This window comes from Pygoscelis adeliae, unplaced genomic scaffold (assembly GCF_000699105.1).
Source record: "Pygoscelis adeliae isolate BGI_AS28 unplaced genomic scaffold, ASM69910v1 Scaffold282, whole genome shotgun sequence".
NCBI lineage: Eukaryota > Metazoa > Chordata > Aves > Sphenisciformes > Spheniscidae > Pygoscelis > Pygoscelis adeliae.
Genome location: NW_008824352.1, coordinates 2,262,021 through 2,270,159, shown reverse-complemented (window position 1 = coordinate 2,270,159; position 8,139 = coordinate 2,262,021).

Genomic DNA, 8,139 nt, shown 5'->3' with positions numbered 1-8,139 from the left:
CCAAAAAACTAATGCTAAAAAAAGTCTCAGGTGTGCAGTGGTTTGGGGGTGGGGTGGGGTGTCTACGCTCCAGTGTAAGAGCCTAAATCCTGTGTATTCACCTTAAGAACCCCGTCGCGTTTGCAGGAAGCCGCAGGCCGTGCTGAGAGTGCATGACAGCGTGGGTGTAAAATTTTTTTTTTTTTTTTTTTAAATTGGATTAAACCCTCAAGGCAATGCTCTGCATTAAGGCTGCATTCCAGATTAGCAATCCCACACTAAACTCATGTGCATGCTCTTACACTTGACCAGAAGAGTCAAAAATGGGTTCCACTACGCTAGAAAGAAGGTATTTTTCTTGACCACCGTTTATGTAGACGAGCCGCTTCCCTTTAAACAGCCGTTATAAATTGTTATAACTGTGATAGGGGTGACGATACAGCTAATTCCGCTGGGCTTTTTTCTTGCAAACTTCAGACAGGTTCTTCAGCTCCTCCTTGCCGAGAAGCGTGTGGCAATGGCACCGCGCAGCTGCGTTGCTTACCGAGACTCGGACAGCACCCAGCTGCGACTGCCCTAAAATAGCCTGCGAGGGGATGACAATTCTCCCCTGCCCCTCTTGGGGTGCAGGGCTCGGGTCATGTCCCATCACGGTCTCTGCTGGGGCCCTCCAGGCTCCCGGGCATCTCGCACCCTTCTGTGAGCAGGTAAAATTTGTCTTGCCAATACACTAGCGGTATCCCACTGCCTTGTTATTTTTAAGGGAATAGGATGGGGCAGGGTTGGTGGCTGCCAGAGAACAGCGGCAGGATGGAGAAGATGGTGGCGGGTGCCATCCCTAGGGGGGTAAAATACACCCGGTGACAGGTCTGGGAGACCAGAGGGCCTTGGGGATGTCTGCCGACCTTCCTAAATGGGTGTACGTAGGCAAAGGGCACTGGTGGGAGTGAGGCCCGGCGTGGCCGTAGGTCGAAAAATAAGAGCGCTACATCTTATAGACAATGCCAAGCTCTGCTTTATTTTCATCAGTTTGATCAGTACAAAAGCAGACAGCGTATGTTTCACTTTTTATTCTTTTTCATTTTAATTAACACTTTACAAAGTACAAAATATACTGTCATTTATTTTGGAACATTAGGATTTTTTAATTTTTTTTTCTGTTTTGTTTTGTTTTGTTTTCCATACAGTACATAAATCTCAGCTTTTCAGCATAAGACCAGCAAAGAAAAGAAGCGTGTGCACTCGCTGGGAAAGCAAAGCATCCACTTCTCAGCTCCACACTTTTGTGTCCAGAGCACGATCCTCAGCTGCTGCCACCGCTCCCTCTGCCCCGCGGCGTAACATCTCCCCTCGCGGAGAGGCCGGCACGAAGGCCACCGACGCTTTCGGTCTCCCCTACACCTTGTGCCCTCGAGCTCTCAGGGGCTGCTGCCCACACGCACGGTGCACAGCCCCACCGAGCGCAGCCGGCACTGCCCGCACGGCCGGTGCAAGCAGCCTTCCCAGGGCCGCAGCCCCGAGCAGGGTGGACACCCCCCCCCAAGTCTATTTGCATTAGTCTGGCAATTAAAGGGGAAAAAATAATGCATTCTTTTTGCTCCCCTCAAAGGAAAGGCTCCCGTGGGGTTTCTCAGAGGTGAGCAGGGAGGAGAGGCTGCGGGAGGTCAGGGTGCCCAGGGCTGCCGCGTCCCCAGCCCGACCTCAGCCAGTTTGGTGGGTGTCTGAGGCCAGAAGTGGTATTTCACTTAAAGAGAAAATGATACATAAATAACTTTTTTTAAGAAGGTCCTGAAGGTTTGTGTTTCCTCCCTGGGCTGCCCAGCACGGCCGTTCGAAGTAGCCGGGGAGCAGAGGGGCAGACCCTGGTCCGAGCTGGGCAGACGCTGCACCAGGAGCCTCTCTGCTCCCTTGGCAGCTCTAGAAATGTGAATCAATGCTACTGCCGTCCCGGGCACCTGGGGAAAATCTAGGCTCCTTCTTACGTCCAAAAGAAGGGGAGAAAAAGAGAAAGGCTTAGTCTTGTTCAAGCCAGTTGAGACGCTAACAAGGTGGTGATGCACTACGGCCATGAAAGGGCTGATCCCCACCCAGGCAGCTCTGAATGTGCCCAACGCAGTGGAGTTACGGCGTAAACCTGCACCGTGACCCCGCAGGGCAACAGCTCGCTGCATTTTAGCCCAGAGGAACCAAACTAAAAATCCGTCCCCAAGTACTGATGAGGATGATGGAGGCTCCCTCCATGCAACGCTCCCTCCAAATTAACCCTCCCGGGTGCCTTACAGTGCCCAAAGAGCAAGAGACAACCGATGCGAGCCAGCGCCGTGCTGCGGGGCTGCAGCCGGACGCGTTTGCGGGGGGGCTGCGGATCCAGAGCGTGTTCCCTGGGTGCTACGGCACCGAGGAGACCCCAAATCCCAGCACCACCAGGACCTGCTGGCACGGCTTGCTGGTGGGAGCGGGTGAGCGTGTTCACCAGACCGAGGTCATCACACTCCCCAATTTTAGTGAAAACAAGGGGACAGCAGGCTACCTGGGTGGTTAATAGAGAGAGAGGGGGGGAGCCAGGCTCTTCCAAAGGCTGAACCGGAGCATCCAAAGCCGGATCCTGCCGTGAGTCACTGCCCGGCAGCCTCTTTCTCCCCTCTCCTGCTCGGGTCGGCAGGACGAGCGTCCCCTCGCTGTCACTGCCATCCCTGGATGCTGCAGAGGCAGCGTGGAGGAGGATGCGCTGGCAGAAAACATAGCTGCCACGGTGCTAAAACAAACTGCCCGCTCCTCAACTTCGTGTCTCATGAACCCCAAATCCAAGCCCGCAGCCCACGCGCAGGGGCGGGACGACACGAGGAGTGACCCAGCCCCAGGCAGCGGGGAACAGGGGATGGGACCACGCTGGCTGTGACACGGAGCACAGCCCTGGGCTGGCGAGAGGCAAGCGAGTGCCACCCTCTGCATCGCCAGGCCCCCGATCCGGGCACTAACAGCACTCAAACGCAGTTCTCACACCCCTACTATCAATGGCCATGGGATTAGCATGATTATTTTTAGCAGCAGTAGCAGAGAGGCTTTCAGGTGAAAGGTGAGGGCAGTCCCGGCTCCAGCACAACCAGAAACACCGGGAAAAGACTCTTCCAGCGCCTCTGGGGAGCTGCAAAAGCACCCCAGACCCCTGGCCCAGGGACACTGATGTGCTCCTCCGTTCCCCCACGCTATCGGAGCAGTTCACAAACGCAAAGTAAATAAAAACCCAGAGGAAGGAAGAACTGAGACGGCGTGGCTCGGACCCCGCAGGGCTGGGAGAGGGGACCCCGGCGGGCAGGGTCTGGAGGGGAGCGAGGGCACGATTCATTTTTTCATTCTATGATAAAACTAAAAGGCGGCCGAGGTCATTGAGCCGGAGCAGACAGCGTCTGTTCCTAACGGTCAAAGGAAAAACTGGGTGCTCCTACTGCAGAGCCGTCCTTTCCGTACCCTGAACCTCCCAACCCCAGCACGGTCCTGCACACGCCGGCGCAGGGCTGCTGAACGGCACCGACCCACAAACACACACCGCGAGGGAAAGCACAGGGGTTTGCTCCCAGAAAGGAGACGGTCAAAATTCAGTGATTTCTTCAAGAACAGGACTAGTTAAATAGACCGCCTACGGGTACTGCTGCAGATGAACGGAGTGGCTGGATGGGAGAGCCCCGAACACCCCGTGCCTCAGGGCTGAGCCGCGCTGGGAAGGGTCCCTGCACCCTGTGCCGGCCAGTCCTGCCCAGAGGCAACGCCGCCCTAGGAAGGTCTGCAGTTCCCGCAGCTGTAGCAGCAGAGCCAGCTCTTTAGGTAATTTCAGTGACCTCAAAAATTTAAAAAAATCACAAGGCTGGCCTTAAAAATAATTACAAGAAACAACTACAACAAAAGGCTGTGGGTTTTTTCTCCTTTGCCCTATGCATACAACCCCTTCGCCCTTTTCTTCAGCTTCCCACATGGCAAAAGCTCTTTCGCTCTTCCCACCGACCACAAACCCAAGCAGGACACGGCCGGTTTTCTTCAGCAAAAGGGAAATTCCCTCCGCGTCCCCTTTCAGCCGATGGGAATGACTCTGTGCGGGCAGCGAGGACAGGGAGGGCAAGGCGGCTCCGTTTACCGGGGCTGTATCTCCCGCGCGACCTGTTCCCCAGAGCAGCCTCCCACCAGCCTGAGCCCGGTGGCTGCTTCAGCGTGTTTCAGCAGGCAAACGGGGCTGAACAACTCCTTTGGGGCCCGAAGGAGCATTAATGCTCACAGCAGCCATCCCGGCAAGCGGGGTGCTTCCAGCAGCATTCCCACAAGGGCCAGGGAATCGGGTACCTGGAAAACTATGTTTTTCAAGTTACAAAAGAGCTGGTTGGTAGGAATCCTTTGGGAAAAAGAAAAAGCTTATTACTGTAATTGCAGAAAGCTGGTTTCAAATCCTCAAGATGCTGAGATAGCAGCAGAAAGCTGGGCGGAGCAGGGGGACCCCAAACCTCAGCCAGCTTCCGACGGCACCTTTCCAAATGTGCCGTGCAAGAGAGACACTGCCTCTGCCACATCCACACAGGGAGGAAAAAAGCAACCAGGCCCCCAGAATGAAGGATGAAAGGAGCCCTTTTTTTGGCATCAACTTTTAGGGTTGGGAGGACACCGGTAAAACCGCTGGGTCTGCCTAGAGAGGGACACTCGGCAGCTGATCATCTCTCCTATGGTACAGGCAGAGGACAGAGCTAAGGCAGAGGGGAGAAAAGTGCTCCCGCTCCGCTCTTGGAGATATTTCAAAACGTCTATTCTGCCAGCTTCCTGCTGGGCAACTCCGTCCATCTCCCACCCAAAATCCACCCACGCTTCATTTACAAAATTCTGCAGAAAGCTAAAAAAGGATGAAAACAAAAAAAAAACCAAGGGAGCCCAAGGAATTAAGCAGCTGGTTTGCAACCACGCCACCACTCACGCAGCCCGGGGCGGTGCTGAGCGGGGCTGGCCGTGGCCACGCTCGAGCGGGGCAGCCAGGGCAGGAGGTGTGCGGCTGCCGTCCCTCCGCCGCTCCCTGTGCCTCGGCTGAAAAACTTACGGGCTTTCAGCTGGGAGGAGCTGTCTGGGGTCCCTGCTCCCTCGTGGTCGGGCCCTCACCAAACCCGGGGCAGGCAGCGGCGCAGGTAATGTCCGCGAGGGAATTAGAGAGCAGGGAGAAGCTACGACACGTAATCCGCAAGTACAAGGTAACATTCAGTCCCAGGCTTCGGTATACAAATTATCTTCCCAACCTGAAGGAGAAATGGCTGGTGCTGTCTAGAGAGCCCAAGAAAGGGACCTCTTGTTCCAAAGAGGTATGTTTCTCTGCACATTCATGCCCTAAAGTTAGAATATACTTTGATCCATTCTTCATTTACTTCCCCTGCTTAACACAGGGTCTGTGCATTGCTCCACGCTCACCAGAGCTTCTGCAGGGGCTGTTGCTGCTACAGCCAGGATTTGCTGATCAGCCTCCAGTGCACGTCCCGTGTTGCAGACCCCAGTCCTTTCCTTCACCTGTGCTAACTAGAGCCGGTATTTCAACCGAGCTGTGCTTCATGAAGATTAAATAAAGGAGGAGGCCGAGGGATGGAAAACAGGGGACTGAAGACAGCAGAATAACTCAAGATTCACAGTCGAGCGTTTCCCTCCCAGGTGTCCTGGGAAGGTCCCACAGCCCTCGCTGGGGGTGCGCACAGGGCGTTTCTGTACCGGCTCAGTGCTGCCAGGGTGCCCGAGGGGTACTGCTGGCCCCTGGCACATCTGGCCCACGCAGGGTACAGACAGACAGACAGATGCGCTCATGGGGAGAAGGTATCTAAATCTGGAGGCAGATCTGCACATCTCGGCCAATGTAAACACACCCCAGCACATGCTATAAAATGTAAATACTATTTGGCAAAGGATTACTGGGTTTTACTCTCTAGCAGGTAATAAAAGTTTAATCCAGTGCAATGTTTGCAGGCAGGACTGGAACAGGTAAGTGAGATGCCTTAAGCTCTTTACTGGAGACATCCACAACAGTCACAGTAACGGAGAGAAAAATCCTCATCAGAAAATGATTTCTTGCCCATCACCGAATGCTGCTGTGAGACACCTTCGCTCGGGAGCCAGCAGCCGACGCTCAGGCTTGGGCGTCCCTTGTCATTATCAGAAAATACCAATTATCCAGTGCCAAGACAGGAACATTTGCTCTCATTGAGCACTGACTGCGCCGACACAGGACCCAGCACCTTCTACTCAAGTCGTTGACCTCTAAAGTTGGAAGTTGGGAGTTGGAATGCCCTGGTGCTCTCAAACAGTACGTGTGGGTACCTGGACGGGAAACACCGCAAGGACGTGACTAACCCCTCCGGCCACAGTGCCCGACACCACCATTACCTCAAAACACACAGCGATACTTGGAGGCTTTCCTCCAAGGCGAGGTTGAGCATCGGAAGAATTTTTCTGAACACTGGGGGTTTGGGAAGGGGTCGTGCCACGTTTGCTGGGATGGTGTTACCGGGAGAAATGCATCCCCGGGGGGTCACTGGGCTGAGCGGGGAGGCTGGGCAGGGAGAGGAGGTCTGTCTGATTCAAAGAGGAAAAAGAATGAAAACGCTTTTGTGTTTACAACAACAATGAGCAAAACCGCATACATTCATATCTGTGCAACTAAAAAAGAAAAAAAAAATCTGTTGCATCACTTGGTACTCCAGCTATCCCCTCCTTGCCCCTGTTTTTTGCATGCCTGGCTGTTACCAGGGACCTCCGCAGACCTCCTTACTGCCACACCTCACACGCTGCGCACGGAGACGTGCGGGAAACTGCCGAGACAGAAACAGGGACGCCCACGGGAATCGAGAGGCTGGGGCTGACACCACGGCTGCTGCAAGTCAGCACGGACTGAAGCCCTGGCCCTTCAGGAGCCGGGGCAGTAACGGCTGCATCAACTTACACCAGGGAGGTTGTCCCCTTTGTAATGGAAGAAAATTCAAGCATTGTACAGCAAAGCTAAGAAAAGATGGGAACCGGCTTCTTTCAGAGCCAGCCTCTGATCAAACACATGCAATTTAGCCTCTAATGTCCCCCACAGCTTCCCTACCGTCACGGGATGTCAGAGTCACGCTATTAAAACCTCATCCCAGGGCCACACTGTGAGACAACAGGTCCCCGCGCAGGGCAGCCGGTGTGGGAACGTGCCGGGAGCTCGTGCCTGGGGATGGCAAATCCAGCCCCTGCAAATGCATCACACACGCCAGTGTAGCCTCTGAGCAGAGCTGCTTTCTGCCTTGCCTCTCTCAGGTGCCTGCACGCTGCTGAGAGCATCAAGTGCGTCAGGAAAACAACTGGGTGCTCATGGAGCTATACTGGAGCCTGAGCGACCTCCTCTGCTACATGCCCCCCGCGTTGCACTGCCTTGTTTCCCTCCCAGCATCTGCAGGACAGAACTTCGCGCTTCAGGAAAATTAAACCTGATAAACCTCTGTTGGATGCTCTTCTTGGCTAAAGCAATCATGACCTTCCAGTAACATTCTCCTTCAAGTGTCAGTCCTGAAAATCCCCACGCCTGCTCCGCATGGCACGCCTTAAAAGACTGAATCACTGCTCGGTGCCATTTGCAACCCCACAAGCAGGGTCTGACACCACCAAGCTTTTTGTTAGAGACGAAGGTTGATTCGTCTCTGACCAACAGCATTCCCTACCTGTGCCCCTGGGAATGGTAACACTGAGCTTGGAGTTAAAAATACATTTGGAAGCAGCAGCATGACGTTTGTATGATGAATGCTCTTTCTAAATGGCATCACCATTAAGTAAGTCCTAATACTAATGTCACCCGCTGCAGGTGCCACAATCTCTGCGCTCCAGTCAAACCCAAATACTTCCATTAAGGCCTCCCTGTGCAAGAGAGATTATTGCATGCCACTTAAAGCAAAGCACAGTATTTCAGAAACTCTATCAACTGCAAACCAAGCTGACTTCCATGTCTGACAAGAAAGAGAAAGCTGCGCAAACCTGGGCAAGGATGCGTTTAGGGGGCAGACTGAAAATCAGCAACCTGAAGGAGCCGAAAGGTCAGCTGCAAGGCAGCACCCCCACTGCATTTGGTGAAGCGTAACTGAAACATCAAACTAGGGGATGTTTGGGGTAAAAACCTTTTCCCACCTG